Here is a 17,655-nt window from a genome sequence, read left to right on the forward strand (position 1 = left end):
ATGGGAAGTAAGACTGAAAAAAAAATAGAATAATGTCTTTCATTAGGAGATTAGATTGTGCTGTGTGCATTTTGTGTCATGTTTTCTTCTTTGCTCTTACATATAAAAAGCAGTATTTCTACATAAGATTTGCATGAGTGAAAAGAACACAAGGTTAGGAGACATCATCCTGGTTCTGTCCCCAAGTGGTATTGTGACCCTAAGCAAATAACACTTTCTTTGATTTCAGTTTTCTCATCTTTCAAATAGGAATAACATTTATTCATTCACATACGTGTTAATCCTGTCTGTAAATATTTTTTGGGTTGCTTATTTTGTGTCGGCCGCTGTGCTAGCACTGGAGATTTGTAGCTTACTAAGTCATTACCTGTCTCCTTAGGGAGCCACCTTGTAGTCCTAAAAATAAAATATAATGCCCCATTTTAGAGAGTTCTCATAAAAATCAAATGAGATGATGGATTATAAGCACTTGAAAAATATTAAAAAAATCACTCTTCAAATGTAAGAGGTTGTACTGATATTAATATCACAGTCATCACAACCTCAGAATGGCAATTAACATTGTATTTTTTATTTCATTGACATTAGGGCTAAGAGGAGGATTGTAAGTGATTCAGGTAAGGACCACAGCATCTATATTCCCAGAGAATGTTTCCCATAAATTAACAGTCATTAAAATTAACCTGTGAAGTTAATTATGGTGTGTGACGCAGATGGCTTTAAGCTTTATGCAGTTATGTTCTTGACCAGATGAGGTCTTCCTTTTATTAGTTTATGAGTCACAGGGCAAGTGTGATGGTGTGCTAGGAATGCTTAATCAGGATCAGGAGCTAGACTTACTTCTGGCCTTGGGGGGAAAGAAAAAAACCTTTTTGGCATATTCATTTTTGTTGTTTATTGTGAATAAAGCCCCCTTTATTGCTGCTCAGGGTGCAATAAACCTCTCAAATCCTTGGGCCCTGGATCTTGCATGACCTGCTCTTTCATCTCTGATGCTTTCGCTTCTGGAGTTTTGACAGAGTGTTGGATCTCCTTCATGTGCTCTTGCTCCTCTTTGCTCTCTCTCTTTTCCTTTATCAAGGTCTCACCAGCTCTCTGGGAGGAGGATTGCGTCATCCCAACCACAGACTACCCGGAGCTTTGGGTGCTCTGTAGCTGCTCATGTCCTTTCCAGTTCCTTCAACCAAGGAGAAGAGTGACAGATTGCTGGCTGAGAGTATCCAGAGTGGCTGTTAGCTAATGATTGCTATAAATTCCGATAATAATAATAGCAATCATAAATAATATAAAACAGTAGCACTGCAGCAGCTGGTATTCATGCTGCTCAGACTCTTATTTAAAGAATTTAAACTTTTTTTTGGAGGAAACTTACAAGAATCTTGGGTCACATGGTACCACTTGGTGACAAGGACTTGACAAGTAGTAATGAGCAGGGTTTCTTGAAGGGCAGACAGAAAGGTAGGGACAGCTGTCCCGGACAGTCACCCATCCTGCATCAGAACCGAATAAGTGAGAAATGAACCTTTGTTGTGTTAGGCCACGGAGGTTTTGGGTTTTGTTTGGTACATTAGTGTAGCATGACCTATCTATACTACAGTCACTCACATCTCTGCTGTTATTTATTTTTTTAAATAAGCTTAGCACTGCTGGAGACCCCATGGCTGGGTTAACTCTAGTTAAAAATATTTGTTACGGCCGGGTGCGGTGGCTCACGCCTGTAATCCCAGCACTTTGGGAGGCCAAGGCAGGCGGATCATGAGGTCAGGAGATTGAGACCATCCTGGCTAATATGGTGAAACCCCATCTCTACTAAAAATACAAAAAATTAGCTGGGCGTGGTGGCAGGTGCCTGTAGTCCCAGCTACTCTGGAGGCTGAGGCAAGAGAATGGCATGAACCTGGGAGGCGGAGCTTGCAGTGAGCTGAGATAGCACCACAGCACTCCAGCCTGGGTGACGGAGCGAGACTCTGTCTCAAAAAAAAAAAAAAAAAAAAAAAAATTGTTATTCATTGTGCTTTTAAAAAAAAATCTAGATAGGGTTTGTGTTTTGAGATATTTTGCAATAATGTAGTAACTTTTAGAAGCTTAAACTATGAGCTTCAGGGCACTTGCACATATTGTAATTCTAAATTCCTAAGAGAAGGTTGCGGTACTGGAAGAGCTAAGCAGCTTCCCAACTCCCATCCAAAGCTGACTTGTGGGGAGTTAATCCTACATAAGAAAAATCTTGTTTCTCTCTGGCATTTCCGAAGCAAAGCTTATTGATCACGAAGCATGACAGTGGAAGAATTTCCTGAAAATGGAAGGAGGAGATGGTTTCACAGCAAAGCTACTAATCTGAAACAGTAAAAACAACAAACAAATGCCCACTCCCCTTAGCTGACCAGAACACAATCCTTGTGAAGTATAAAAACAATTACGTACATGTAACACAGGAGTTTGTAGGATATAAAGACACATTGTTTTTCAAATTCAATGTTAGCAGTGAGATTATTTGTTTTCCCTGCAACAAATTTCTTTGTGGGAGTCTGATACATCAAATAGGATTGGTGAAGTGAAGCAGGCATGGGCATCTAGAATTCTACTGCTTCTTACTGCCCCTTCCCAGTTCCCAGTGGCCAGGAGATGCCCCATCAGAGCTCCAGGGCTCTCAGATCATTGTTTGAAAACTACTCATCAGAATGTCTCTTTGAATCAGAGCTTGGATTTCTGATGCATCAGACATTTAAACTCTCCCCCTGTTTTGCCACCTCACTTGCAGTGAGTTAACCTAAAACACAAAGCGAAAAAACAACAACAAAAAAGATCAAAAAAGCCCAAACAATCAAAAAAGCCATGCTGAAACTTGTGTCCTCACCTATTCAGAAAGTCAGGGGAAAAAAAGGTAAAAGAATAAATCCTAAGCAAAAGCAACGTTCCATCGAGATGACAAGTAATATAGCTTCTTCTTTCTGCATGTGAATTGCAATTCCGATTTATGATCTGTGACATGATAATCAATCAGTCTTAACTGCATTTTGCAGATAGTAGCAGCTGTGGATATGGGTGCTGAAGTTGACGTTGCCCAGTGATTATGTCATTTCTGGCAAACTCCCCTCAAATGTGCTTTGAATGATGTGGTTGTTCTTTCCTCTGCTAAGTTGACGTGTACTTAACCTCAGGCAGAAATCACGGTCAAGTCCATTTAGGGGTCAGATCCGATGCAGCCATGGAAAGCTAGAGATTCTCAGTCCCGTCATCCCTTGATTTTACTTTTCTAGAGGCTAAGTAAAAAAATGAGAGGAGAAGGAAGGGAAGCAAGGGACAGGAGTAGACACTGCTGGTGTCAAGGACAACAGGGTGGAAGGCCACATGGAACATCACAGTCATCTTGAGTACCACTGCATGCAAGGACAGCTACCTGAAAGTCAATGACGCATTTAAGATTTTTCTTCCTGGCCCATAATTCCCGTTTAGTTGAGAGTACAGCTGCATTAAGTATTTGGTAAATTTGCTGCAGGTGGCCCAGAAAACCTCCCCAGCGCTAACAATCAATTACCTCTCAAGACAGAAGCTGCTTCCTGTGCAGGAAATGCGAGATCTCTGCTCAGTGACAGAGGCTCAGGAATTTCTTAGGACCTATAGATCTTCCAGTCCAACTGAGTGCAGAAAACTGCCAGGTTTTATCTTCCTCCTTCTCTGCACCGAAAAACCTGAGACCAGGATGCTGTGTAGGTGCTTCAGTTGGGAGATGATGCCAAGAACCACAAATGAAGAAACGGTAATGTGGGTCAGAAGAGAGAGAAAAGCCAATAAGGGTCTATTTGTAAGTAGGCTACTACCACGGGCAGGTGGGGCTCAATCCCTCTGGGGCCCTCACAAAATTGTGTATCTCATGAAAGGACATGGAAGCTGGGATATTTGTCCAATCACTTCCTTCTCTAACGGGGTGAAGGATGCCTCAAGTGGCATTAACCCCACAATTCTGGTTATAACAGTGCAGCAGGGAGTTCTCTTGGTGTCAGAGAAAGCTCAAAGAGAGACCCAGGAGGTACACAGAGGTGGGATGCTGTTCAAAGCCCAGGAATTGTCTACCCTGGCCTGCAGGTAAACTCAGCTGGGTTGAAGTGACAGGAGGCTGTGGTATCAACAGTGGTTACTATAGCCTCCTAGAACCTGAAAAGGACTCAGATAATATAAACACATATCATTCGTAGTGTTGTATTATTTTTACACAATAAGATCAAATATAAAAATATTTATTGTAATCTAAAGTAGTTTACAACTAGGCGATCAGTCCAAAGTGGACAAAGGCTGCTAAAGAGAAGAATACAGAGAATAACACAGAGAAAGAGGAAAATAGGAGCAGAAAATAAACTTCTATAGATTTAAAAAGGTTGGTTCATTGAGAATATAATTATTGAGCATGACTTATGTGCAGGAATCTGCTCTAAGTTGAAGGTAATAGAGTAATGATCAAAAATCACAAATTTCTATGTTCTCATGAAATTATATTCCAACTGGTGGTAGACTGATCATTAGTAAGGTAAATAAGTTTACAGAGTGCTTGATAATCATGAGTGCTAAGAAGAAAAACAGCAGAAAATGAGACTAGGAGGTGTGGGCTGGGGGAGGGTATTAAAATCTTAAATGGGGCTGGGCTTGGTGACTCACCTCTGTAATCCCGGCACTTTGGGAGGCCGAGGTGAGTGGATCACTTGAGCTCAGGAGTTTGAGACTAGCCTGGCCAACATGGTGAAACCTCGTCTCTACTAAAAAAACCAAAAAATTAGCCAGGTGTGATGGCGTGTGCCTGTAATTCCAGCTATTCAGGAGGCTGAGGCAAGAGAATGGCTTGAACCCGAGAGGCGGAGGTTGCAGTGAGCCGAGATTGCGCCACTGCACTCCAGCTTGGGAGACAAATGAGACTCAGTCTCAAAAAAAGAGAAAAGAAAGAAAGAAAGAAAGAAAACATTGTAAATGAGCTGGGCAAGGAAGGCCCACTGCTGGGCAAGGAGGATTGAAGTGGGGAGGGCGGGAGGCAATCCTGAGGGTATCTGGGGAGGAGCATTCTACGTGGAGGAAAAGCAGGTACAAGACCCTGAGGTAGGAACATGCCGAGCAAGTTGGGGAGCATCAAAGGAGGCTCATGTGGCTGTAGCAGCATGATCCCAATGAGAGTAGGAGGGCCTCAGTTCAGAGAGGAAATTGCAGATTAATAAAGTAAGCCGGATTCCAACTACAGGGCCTTGTGTACCTTTTTAAGGATTTAAGTTTCTACTCTGTGTGAGATTCTTATCAAACAGAACTTGGGCCTACTTGCCCAGCACTGCAAAGCCAAACACTGGCAAGAGAAAGCGAGTCATTTACTGCAGGGTGCCAAGCAAGGGGAATTGGGCAGCTCATGCTTAAGACCCAAACTCCTCCATGGCTTACAGGTGTTTTTAAAGGCAGGGCGGCAGAGGTTACAGGCAAAGTCATAAATCAATGCATGGAGGCTATATATTGGCTTGACCTAAAAAGGTGGGACATCTCAAAGTGGCAACCCACAGGTCATAAATGGATTCAGGGATTTTCTGATTTGCAACTGGATAAGGAGGCACAGCTTTGTCTAAAACTCTGGGATCAGCAGAAAAGAGTATTAGCTCTGGCCTGTGAGTATGACTTTCCCCAGTACCCCCAGGATGAAATTAGAACAAAGAATGGCAGAGTTCAGTCCGCAGTTCTCCCTTATCAGAGGTCTACATGCCAGGAGACGGCATTTGTTATTTGGTTGGGGTCTGGGTTTCTGCAAAACAATTCGGGGACATGGGTTAAGATGTTATTTTTAATTTCTATAGGGACCCTATGAAGGGTCTCTGTTCTGTCCCACTCTGAGGAAAACATTTCAGATAGGGGCTTGATTTCTAACCAATTCCTGGCCTGCTAGAAGATCTGGAGTAACCTGGGCATGGATCACTCCCACTAGCTTCTCTAAACATTTATATTTTAAGAGTATTTTTCAGATTCAAAGATAAAACAAGCATCTTAAAGTTCCATTTAGGCACAGTAGAATAAGTATAGAGATTTCTTGCCCTCAAAGAATCTTGGAAGATCTGTGAAATATGCTCTATGCATTCACCTGACCTCTGCTTTGAGACCACCAATATTTTGATATTATATTGTCATACATATTGGTTAGGCTATTTGGATGTAAGCAATAGGAACTAATTTAATAGACACAATGTGAAGTAGCCTATAGAGAAGCAATCATTGAAGAACTGGGCTTTGAGAGGGGTGGGAACTAGGGAAGTCCGGGGGAACCAGATAATCGGAGTATGAATTAAGAATCTCAGAGGTACAACCCTTTCTGGGTCGAATCAGCTCCAGTCACTTTTTATTTATTTTTTTCCTGTTTCTGCAAAATATCACACAAAGTTCAAAATCTTGGTGGAGGGTCTCTAGACTCATTGAGGATCTGTGTTCAGTGGGCTAGAGCAATGAATGACAGTCCTACAAAGACTGCACACAATGAATGAGAGATAATCCCTTCATATGAAACCTGAGTACTGTCACCAGAGAAATATGGAATAGATGCTAAGCAGACCCATACAATAAATGTCCACTGGTCTACATCTGTGCTATCCAATACAGCAGCTGCTAGCTAAATACAGCTATTAAAAGTAAGTCATATGAAAGAAAACGTAAATTCAGTTCCTCGAAAGTAAGTCATATGAAAGAAAATGTAAATTCAGTTCCTCAATTGTATCAGTCACATTTCAATTGCTCATTAGCAACATGTGGTTAATAGATTCTAAGTTAGCACATATATAGAACATTTCTATTGCCATAGAAAGTTCTTTTGGACTGCACTGGTATATGTGGTAATAAATCTGCACACATATTTTTCATTGCCCAAGCACTTTATGCCACTTTTTATAAAATAAACCCTCACTTACATTACATTATTTAACTCATATTTCTGCCTTCTGTTATAAAGCATATTATTATTTCTACTTTATAGCTGAAGAAACTGAGTCCAAAATGGGTAAAGCAACTGGCACTAATGGTCACCTAGCCAGTACAAGATCACACAGTCAGTATTAGGACTGGGGCCATGTGCCTCCCAGTGCAGGGTCCCTCACACCAGTCATGACATAGATGCCCAGATCACACATGACTTGATGTAAAAACAACCATTTTTGTTGTCCCAGTTTGAGTCCTTATAAATTTCCCCTATCAAAGAAATAAACATGCAACTCTCACAAATTATCTTTTATGGAGCTTTTAAAGGCCACTTTGCCAAAGGGAGCTATATACCCATGACATAAATATGAAGACAGATTGACAGAAAATACTCTTTCACAGGTTGGAGGAAATAGCGGGGGAAAGAAATTTTCTCAAACTGCCCTTCAGATGTGGCATGGATCATGGAGGTCAGCTTTTCTAGCGTGTGCACAGAGGTCTGTCTACCTCAGCTGTGTTTTGTGATTGATAGGAGGATACAGTCTTCCAGGGTGTGATTTAAGGTAGAGCTTATAGGTCTACAAAGCTTAAGCTCTTATCATCAAGCCACTAGGGCATGATAATACAATTATAAAGAAAGTAGACTAGTTTCTATAAGCTGTGTATAGAACCAGGCCCACCCTAACATTTGTGGGACCTAGGCCAAGAGTGTAGGTAGAGTCTCATATACGGTATGTCTAAATATTTCAAAGTTGTAAACCAAGAAGGGCCTGTGGCCCAAACTGTCTTCCCACCCTAGGCCTGGTAGGGGCTTCTCACAGATGTCCTTGGAGTCCCTCCAGGACCAGCCCTGCTGCTTGCCAGTCTGCATGGTCACCTAGATGTGCTGAGTCAAAGGCAGGTGGAGCTGGGTGAAAGTCTGTGGTTTTCAGTGAGGACTGGAGATTCCCAAATCTGGGATTGGGAACTGACTCAGTCAAGTGCTTCAAGGAGCCAGGGTGCTCCTTGAGCAGGTTCCTCTCCTCCTTATTTCGATTTTCTGATTAAGAACTTCTAGACAGTTCTAAGCCCCTTTCAAACGTTTTTAGCAACTGAGAGGGAGAAATCTTGGTCATGTTGGAAATAGTCCTGTCCAGAAACACACTTCAGAGCAATCTGGAATGGCCGTTCCCCAAGCATGGGCTGCAATTCCTTTCTCCCCTGTGTCTCCCTAACCCCTGCACCCACTCATCAGCTCTTAATTCAGCACGCTCTGGCCTGCGGGTCCAAGTTCAGTGTGTGCCATGTCCCTTTCCTATAAACTCTTTTTGCTCAATAAATTACTGAATCTTCAAAAGAAAAAATTTTAAATAAGACCAAAACCACAAAACAAAGCAAACAACAGTGACCTGGTGTTTTGGCATTTGTTTTGTGTGGGGCCCTCTAAAGCAGAGGGTCCTGGAGGAATCTCTTCAGTCCAATGGCTGAATTACTCAAAAACTCTTTCATACAAAAGTTAGCTGGGCATGGTGGCCTGCACCTGTAGTCCCAGCTACTTGGGAGACTGAGGCAGAAGAATCGCTTGAACCTGGGAGGCAGAGGTGGCAGTGAGCCAAGATTGTGTCACTGCACTCTAGCCTGGGCGACAGAGCATGACTCTGTCTCAAAAAACAAAACAAAACAAAAACCTCTTTCATTACTTTATAACCATATGGCAGTACATCTCAGTTCATCTATGAACTGTGGCTTTAAAGTAAATTCTGTTTAAAGTTATCTTTAAAATAGCATTATTTTTGTTAAAATAGAGCCATATCTTCATCTGAGGGAAATCATATTGACTCCACGATAAGCTATATTCTGGAAAATAATCAGAGCACTGCCTATTGCTACCTGTGAGTAGCTCACCCAACCCATAGGCAAAGTAGCAAAGAGAGAAGCATGGCAAACCCCAACGTGAGAGGCTTGTAAACAACTCACAGTTCTAGCAGATGTCACTGCAATGGGGCAAATTTCATCCCCCTCAGAGCATGGCTCTGGGCACCACTGGACACATCTGTTTCAGGATAATTTGAAGTCCAACTGTTCAGATAGAGTTGATCTTAGAGACCATGGTGGTTACTGCTGAATTTTTTCAGATAGTTAGTAAAATCCGAAGTTCACCCAGGTGATTGGTGGCAATATGAACTCTATATTAGACTGTCTGATATCAAGCATCTTAGTCAACTCAGGCTGCCATAACAGAATACCACAGACCAGGTGGTTTAAACAGCAGATATTTGCCTCTCACAGCTCTGGAAACTGGGAAGTCTGGGATTAAGCTGCCAGCATGGTCAGGTTCTGGTGAGGTGCTGCCTCTTGGCTTGCAGGTATCCGCCTTCTTGCTGTGTGCTGTGTGTGGTGGAGAGATCGCTCCTTACAAGGGCCCTAATTCCATCATGAGCTCATGTAACCATGATTAACTCCCAGAAGCCCCAACTTCAAATACCATCCCATTGGGAGTTAGGGTTTCAACATATGAATTTTGAGAGGACACAGACATTCAGTCCATAACACCAAATCTGTATTCATCCTAGTTCAGCGCAGAGCAGAACCTATGTTTACCCAGTATCCTTTGAATACTAGTTCTGACCATAGGCTTTCTAACTTAAAAGCTCTACAGTCATTTTTTTTTGAATTATAAATGCAATACACACTTTTACTAGACAATATGAAAAAATTAAATAAAGCTTATCCATAATTCCACCAATTTGAGACTAACAATTGGTTTCTTTTCTTCCAAACACATATGTGTATATAAATATATGCATATATACTTCCATAAACAACATATTTTAAAAATAAAATTAGATTCATACTATTGAGTTTTTTTTTTTAATCTTACTGCTTTCAACATGCTTTAAATAGTAAGCTTTTCCCTTGTCCTAAAAAAATATTTTTTTACTTCCTCACTTTTTAATGTTTTGGCTATCTGGACCATAAATTATCTGCATTTATATCTTATATTATTTAGAAAATATATATCTGCTTTTAATCCCCTCGTTTTTAATTTTTATTTTTTCAAATGGATTTTAAAAGCTGTGTTTTTGCTAAGTATCAAGTCAAGAAGGAAATGTTCTCTTTTGAGTTCTACCTTTGCTAGATGAAGAATGTGGCCCACCTCTCCTCTCATTACCCCTTCATGTCAAAGCCTTGGATTTGTGGGGCTTTGGATGTGGTGCTTATTTTTTGAAATAAAAATAAATGAATAATTTCCCTATATGTAGAAAATTATTATGCATATAAACCATGCATTTTTATCACAAAAGATTTTAATTGGCAGTTTTCTGCAATATACTAGTTATTTTCACAAGGTGGAAATCCAGAGGATTGATTGGCTTGAATCCTGAATCCCTACACCCTTTATCAGCACCCAGTGTTCTTGCAGGTTTTCAAAGAAACTCTCCCTGCTATTAGGCTAAGGCTTTAGATTCAAATACTCATAGAGAATCTTAGCCCTAGGCTAAAAATAGGGCCCACCTTGAGCATGGGCCCTATTTTGTTCCTTCCTCCATGGATATGTCTGGAGCAGTCTTCTTTAGTTCTGATTCCTGGCCAACATCATGGAAAGATGAATCCTTTAGGAAGTGCACCAAAGAAGAAGCACTTTTGCATAATGCCTAGAGCTCCTCATCTCTGCCAACCACCCCAAGTCTCTCTCTCTTTTTAATTTTTATTTTTTTGCTGGGCCCAACCCTTGTTTCTGTTTGAGCAAAATGCATGAACTTAGAACAGACATTCTTAAGCCATGTGCTGTGTTACACTGTTGTACTACGAGCATTTGACTTATTTTTGCTGTAACCATGAATATGTCTTGAAAGGCTGCTGTCTGTTGGATGAAACACTGAGCTAAGCAGGTCATACAACAGGCTGTAGAGTAGGAGCTCCAACTTGGAACTAAGGGGCATGAAGGGTGGTACCATGCCCACTAGTGTCAAAGAAGAATTAAGCATTCAATGGAACATGTGAGGGCTTTGCCTTCTGACAGTGTGATTCTGGCTATACAGAGGGTTATCTTTTAAAACTAGCATGGTGAAAAAGAGTGACCTCATGGACAGTGCAGTAACTAGATGCTTCCAAAGGGTGTGAGATGCTGCTTTTCTCTAGTAGTATTTGTGTTATAATTATTCCTGGCTTGTTTGCCTGTAGTATTTTTTGAGTGCCAAAAATTATAGCATTCAAAAAATGTGCCACAAAGACAACAAAGTTGACAACTACTGATCTGGAACCTTTCTAAATGTGACCAGTCAGAGACCACAGCCAATATTTTCTGTTGTCTATAGAATGGGATGGGCAGAGAAAATAGCCAACAAAAAAGGAAAAAACAACCCAAAATGTTTCATGGTTTCAGCTTTATTAGCATACCAGTCATGTTGTTCTGGTTCCATCACTTTTAAATTATGCGAAGGAGAACTCTCTCATCAATAGGTTCATTGTGATGCCAAACTTTACATATTTTGGAAAAACATTCATTTACCTGCCAGGCAAGCTGCGTCCTCTCTTACAGTTCATGGTAGGGAACTATAAGCATAAAGACCTTTCTGAGGAGGTTTTCCTTATTTTATTGACTGCCTCATATATTTACAACTTCCCAATTTATTTTTTTCAGACTGTTAACTCCTGTGTTCCTAGATTCCCATTTTTTCAATTGATTGTGGGCTTTTTCTAGGGATACAGATTTAACTTCCATGCAAGTGGTGTCATGTCCCACATCATGACCTTGTATATTCTAACTCTAAACACTCTTCTTATTTCTGTATGTCTCCAGACCAGCAAACTTACACAGTCTTCTTGTTATTGATATTTGCCCTTTGTGTGTTCCAAGAGCATGTCCCTAAGTGCACAGAAGACGTGATTTTTCTTCTGTCATTGTCTCCAAAACCTCTTCTTTCCTCCATCTGAAGTCCCCAGGCCCTGGATAAGATTTCTACTTTGTTGCACTGATGGAACAGAACTTTTCCCTTTTTATTTACAGAAGGGTCTGGCTCTTATCACCTCTGAATAGCATGCCATTCCCTTAGCCTCATCTAAGAAACAGACTGTAGGGGAAGAGAAGATCTAGAATGTTGGTCACCAACCAATGGCAGACATTATCAGGTAAAAAACCTGCCCACCCAAACTCTGGACCCTAATATGCAAGTCTAACTAGTTCCATAAAACTGATCCCTGCTAACTCCACAAACAGGTTGCCTGTAGGCTTACAAGTGGCATCCTTGGTTTTTAGTGGCATAGCGCAGATGAGCCATATATTATGCTTCTCAATTTATTTCCATTGGTCAGAAAACGGGTAAAAAATTCCTTTTCAATGGTATAGTTTTAGAATCTCAACAGAGACTTCTTTGGTCTTAGTGATGAGTCTTCATGGTATTTTGGCTTGCATGTAGTAACAATAGTCATTCACCCAGTGCAAGATTTTGGTGTCTTTATTTTTAACTATTTGCATTATGCATCATCACATAGATAACCATTTGTTTTGCTGGTCTCATTGCTCACTTAGAAGTCTGAATATAATTCTTTCTCAGAGTGTGGGAAATCATGGATTGATATTCTTAGTTTTTGATGTAGTGCTTTTTATTTTTAACCTTCTTAGACAATTTGTGAGCAAGGAAGTCAGGAACTGTGAGCCACCTGCCATCTTAATTTGACATCTAGTCTCACTACTTTCAAGCACCTCCACTTCAAAATACTCTTACAAGTGAATCACCATTGTTAAATGGATCTTTGAAGGAATTTAGACAACTAGACTGAAAACAATCTAGACATCTTAGATATTTGTGGCTTCACAGAAAATAAAATAAAACAACTCTTTTCAGCATCAAGTTATATTTTCCATAGCTACAGAATGTGGTAAATAACTATGTAACTCATTCATCTAGGTAGTTTGATACTACCTACTGATACTGGAGTGGGGGAGGGAAGTGCTGGGAAGGGAAGGGCGTGGTCCCTGGCTAGGGCACCACCCCTGGGCCTGTGCCCATGAACCTAGGTGAGGACAGGCATTTCTGTTTTTGTGCCCAAATGTTGCATTTCCCAAGACCAACCTGGCCTACCACGCCCCTATCCTGTGCCTATAAAAACTCCCAATACCCTAGCTAGCAAGCACACAGCAACTGGATGTTGAGAGGAACACACCAGCAGAATAAGATACAAGTGGCTGGACATTGAAGGGAATGCTCTGGCGTAAGAGCACGTCGACAGATGCCGGCAGGCAAGCAGGCTATTTGACCAGCAGGATGAAGTGGAGTTTGGTTGGGGCAGTTGAAGGAGACAGCTCCACTGCTGAGTGGCCGACTCCAGGAGAAAACCACCTTCCCACTCCATCTCCCTTCTGGCTCCCCCATCTGCTCAGAGCTACTTCCACTTGCTAAAATCTTTGCACTCATTCTCCAAGCCCATGTGTGATCTGATTCTGCTGGTACACCAAGGCAAGAACCCTGGGATATAGAAAGCCCTCTGTCCTTGTGATAAGGCAAAGGGTCTAATTGAGCCGATTAACACAAGCCACCTACAGACAGCTAAACTGAAAGAGCACACTTTCTCAAACTGCCCTTCCGATGTGGCATGGATCATGGAGGTCAGCTTTTCTAGTGTGTGCACAGAGGTCTGTCTACCTCAGCTGTGTCTTGTGATTGATAGGAGGATACAGTCTTCCAGGGCGTGATTTAAGGTGGAGCTTGTAGGTCTACAAAGCTCAAGCTCTTATCATCAAGCCACTAAGGCATGATAATACAATTATAAAGAAAGTAGACTAGTTTCTATAAGCTGTGTATAGAACCAGGCCCACCCTAATATTTGTGGGACCTAGGCCAAGAGTGTAGGTAGAGTCTCATATACGGTATGTCTAAATATTTCAGAGTTGTAAACCAAGAACACATGCCCACTGGGGCTTCAGGAGCTGTAAACATTTGCCCCTAGACACTGCTGTGGGGTCGGAGCCCCACAGCCTGCCCGTCTGCATGCTCCCCCTTGAGGTTTGAGCAGTGGGGCACCAGAGAAGTGAGCCACTCTCCCTGTGGCACACCCTGCGAGGGGAACAAGGGAACTTTTCCCATTTTACTACCAAGGCAGGTGACATGAATGATCAAATACTAACCAGCTACATTTTATTTAATTTTTAATTTTTTTAGTAGTCAGAAGATTTTATTAACTGTAAGTCAGGGAACGGGCTGACAAATTTTATCCTGCAAATCAATGAAAAAAAAAAAAACTCTTTTAGAAGGACACACACACACACACACACACACACACGTGCTCACAGGGAAGTTGGTTGTTGGTTGAGAGTCAGGTCAGAACCTTGGAGAGCTCAAGATAAAGGAGGGGCAGAACCAGTCAGAAGCTTCCATGGCTGCCCCCCACATGGATGAGTATTATTTAATTATGTTTTTCCTTCAACTTTTATTATAAGCTCAGGGGTACATGTGCAGGATGTGCAGGTTTGTGACATAGGTAAACCTGTGCCATGGTGGTTTGCTGTACAGATCTTCCCATCACCTAGGTATTAAACCCAGCACCCATTAACTATTCTTCCTGATGCTCTCAACCAGCTACATTTTAAACCCTATTTTCTCTAAAGATACATCAAGAGATTATCTTAGTCTTCAGTCCTGGATCTAACATGATTTCTACAGTAAAGTGAAGATAAAGTTTATTCAGATTATTTGTACAAGTACTTTCTCATCAAAGTGCAGCAGTCTACTTTCTGTTTCTCATGGGTGATGGGAGATAGGGTTAATGAAACAGCAGTAATTTAGAGACGAGTTTTAGCTGCATATTGCAATCTTTCTTTAGAACTATTCTAAAAGCTGTCTGTTGCTTTGAAATGAATCTTACTTCCATTTCCTCCTCTTCTTTTGGACCTGCTCAGGAGCAATAAAATAGAGCAAATGTAAACAGAAGAAATGAGACAGAAGGGGACTTGGAGATAAAAGAAATTTGTTTCTTCTGCATTCTTCAGAATACAGAGTAGTTCCTGGCGGAGAGTAGATGCTAAGTTAATGTTTGTCAAATTAAATGCATAACCCAAATATTCAGAATAGAAATCTAAATAGTTTTTACTTGCCTGAACACAGGAACCTTACTCCTAGAAAATTTGGCTGGCTAGCAGAAACAACTTTAAGTGCCTTGAAAAAATAAGTAACAGATGATAGGTTGCTTCTAACTGGAGGCTGGTGGAAGACAACATCACATTAGGTCTAGGGGAGGAATATTACTTGGAAAGGTTGGCTTGAGTCAGTGATGGGTTGAGAGGATGCAGTAGTAACCAAACAGGTCAGCCAAGCCAGCAGCCATCAGGGATGGAGCTAAGGCAAACTTCAAGCAGACAATGCTGAATACAAACTACATCTACCTTCTCAGATTGCCTCCCACCCACCTTTCTCTTTATGGGTTGGTGTAATAGCTATGCTGCGTAGCCTGTCTCCTTCTGGACGTGGGTGAAAGGCCACATTCTGGAGTTTAGGACCTGCTTTTTTAAGTGGTACTCAGGGGATTAAATGACGCAATCCAGAAGTGTGTGTGAGGAGTGATTAGCTCCCTGCATGTAAAACTTGACAAAAGAAAAATGAAAGACAGGAGTCCTCTCTTCCTTCTTTCTTTCAATGACTACTCCAAGGTGAGATTTCATTCACACATTTTCTTAAGAAGTCCTGAGAGCTGGGCAGACATGGTTGCTTCCTGGCCCTGTGTTGCTTCTTTCTCCTCTCACCCTCATTCTTCTAGCCTTTCATTTCCCAACTAAAGGGTCAGCGCTTTCATTCTTCAGGCTCTGCTTTCTAAGAAATCAGGAGTAAGATATTAACTACCCCAGAACTGTCTCACTTGGAGCTCTTTCCCTCAAGCTTTTCTGTTTAGTGTTTTTGTTTGTCATCCAAGGACATAAAAAGAGAAGAGTCCTTCCTCAAAAACCATGCCCTCAGTCTCCTATGTTACTCCTTTTTTTGGTTCTGTATAATAGTTATTTCACACCATAATAAATATTAGCTATACTTGCCATTGTATAGGTGTACGGGAGGATGAGGAGGTTCAAACTGTATTCCCAACATCATAACTTCCTGTTACATCCAAGAGCTGTTGAACAATATCAAGTTTCCCAACATATGTGTGATTGGAATCAAAGGAGGAGAAGAAAGGGAGACAGTTCAGAAAATAATATTTGTGGAAATAATGGCTGGGAATTTTCAAAAATTAATGACAGAAACCAAACCACAGATCCAGGAGTCTCAGAGAACAGCAAGAACAAAAAAACAAAAACCAGTCACTCCTGTCCCTACATACACATGCTGTGGCATAGTATAAAACCAAAAAAACAGATAAAATATTAAAGGTAGTCAGAGAAAATGAAACATTACATAAAGAGGAACAAAGGTACAGTGGTGCAAAGAATTACAGTTAACTTTTTGTCAGAAACTATGCAAGCCAGAGACAATGGAGCAACAACTCTGAAGTGCTGAAAGAAAAGTATTTGTTAACCAAAAATTCTATACCTTGTGAAAATACCTTAAAAACTCAAGGTAAATGGTAAGAATTCATTTTCAGCAGACCTACTGTATGAGAAATATTAAAAGATGTTCTTCAGACAGAAAAAAGTAATATATCAGACTGCAATGTAGACCTATACGAGGAAATAAATTTCATTCTTTCTTTAAGATACTGACTACCCTAAAGCTGTCTCACCTAGAACCCTTTCCCTCAACTTTTATTTTCTTTTCTCTCTCTCTCTCTCCTCTCCTCTCTCCCTTCCTTTCTATCTTCTCTTCCACTCTCTTTTCTTTTCATTTTTTTTCTTTCTTTTTGACAGGGTCTCACTCTGTCTCCCAGGCTGGAGTGTGATATCAGCTCACTGCAACTTCTGTCTCCTGAATTCAAGAGATCCTTGTGCCTCAGCATCCTGAGTAGCTGGAATTACAGGTGCGTGCCACCATGCCTGGCTAATTTTTGTATTTTCAGTAGAGTTGGGGGGTTTCATCATGTTGGCCAGGCTGGTCTCAAACTCTTGACCTCAAGTGATCTACCTGCCTTGGCCTCCCAAAGTGCTGGGATTACAGGTGTGAGCCACTGCACCTGACACCACCTCAACCTTTTCTATTTAGTGTTTTGTGTTTGTAATTCATGGACATAATGAGAGAAGAGTTCTTCCTTGAAAACCATACCTTCAGTCCCCTATGTTATGCCTTTTTTAAGTCTCTTACTCTGTATAATTCTTACACTATAATAAATATTAGCTATACTTGCCTAGGTATAAGTGTAGTAGGTGGTGAAAATGGAAATAATGAAGGTAAAATTAAATTAATTTTCTAAATATTCCTAATTACTCTAAAACAATGGTTCTGACCCCAGTTAGATCCCTTTCCATTACCATTCTTCCCCATAGGAACACTGGCAATGTCTGGAGACATTTTTGATTGTCACAGCTGGGGTGGTGCTACTAATGCTAGTGGGTAAAGGTCTGGGATGCTGCTAAACGTCCTACTGTACATGGGACAGACTCAGACAAACAGAAATCTCCAGTCCAAAATATTAATATTTCTGAAGTTTAGAGAATCTGCTCTAAAAGATAACTTCTAAAGCAAAAACAGTAACACTGTATTGTGTGTTTACAGCATATATAAAAGTAGAGGGTATGAAAGCAATAGTATGATTAATGGGAGGGAGGAATTAGGACTAACTATTGTGATGTCCCTACATAGCACAGGAAACAATGTTATTTGAAGGTAGGCT

General features: G+C 41.0%; 1 long non-coding RNA gene across 1 annotated transcript; it reads right to left on the reverse strand.

Moving 5' to 3' along the window:
* Positions 1–874: 874 nt before the first annotated feature.
* LOC129060942 (uncharacterized) lies at positions 875–3,717 on the reverse strand. Its single transcript, XR_008527852.2, has 3 exons — positions 3,539–3,717; positions 1,373–1,490; positions 875–1,177 (listed from the first exon to the last, which is right to left on the reverse strand). It is a non-coding gene; the product is annotated as an uncharacterized LOC129060942 (long non-coding RNA).
* Between the last annotated feature and the right edge of the window lie 13,938 nt (positions 3,718–17,655).

Source organism: Pongo abelii, chromosome 7 (assembly GCF_028885655.2).
Source record: "Pongo abelii isolate AG06213 chromosome 7, NHGRI_mPonAbe1-v2.0_pri, whole genome shotgun sequence".
Classification (NCBI taxonomy): domain Eukaryota; kingdom Metazoa; phylum Chordata; class Mammalia; order Primates; family Hominidae; genus Pongo; species Pongo abelii.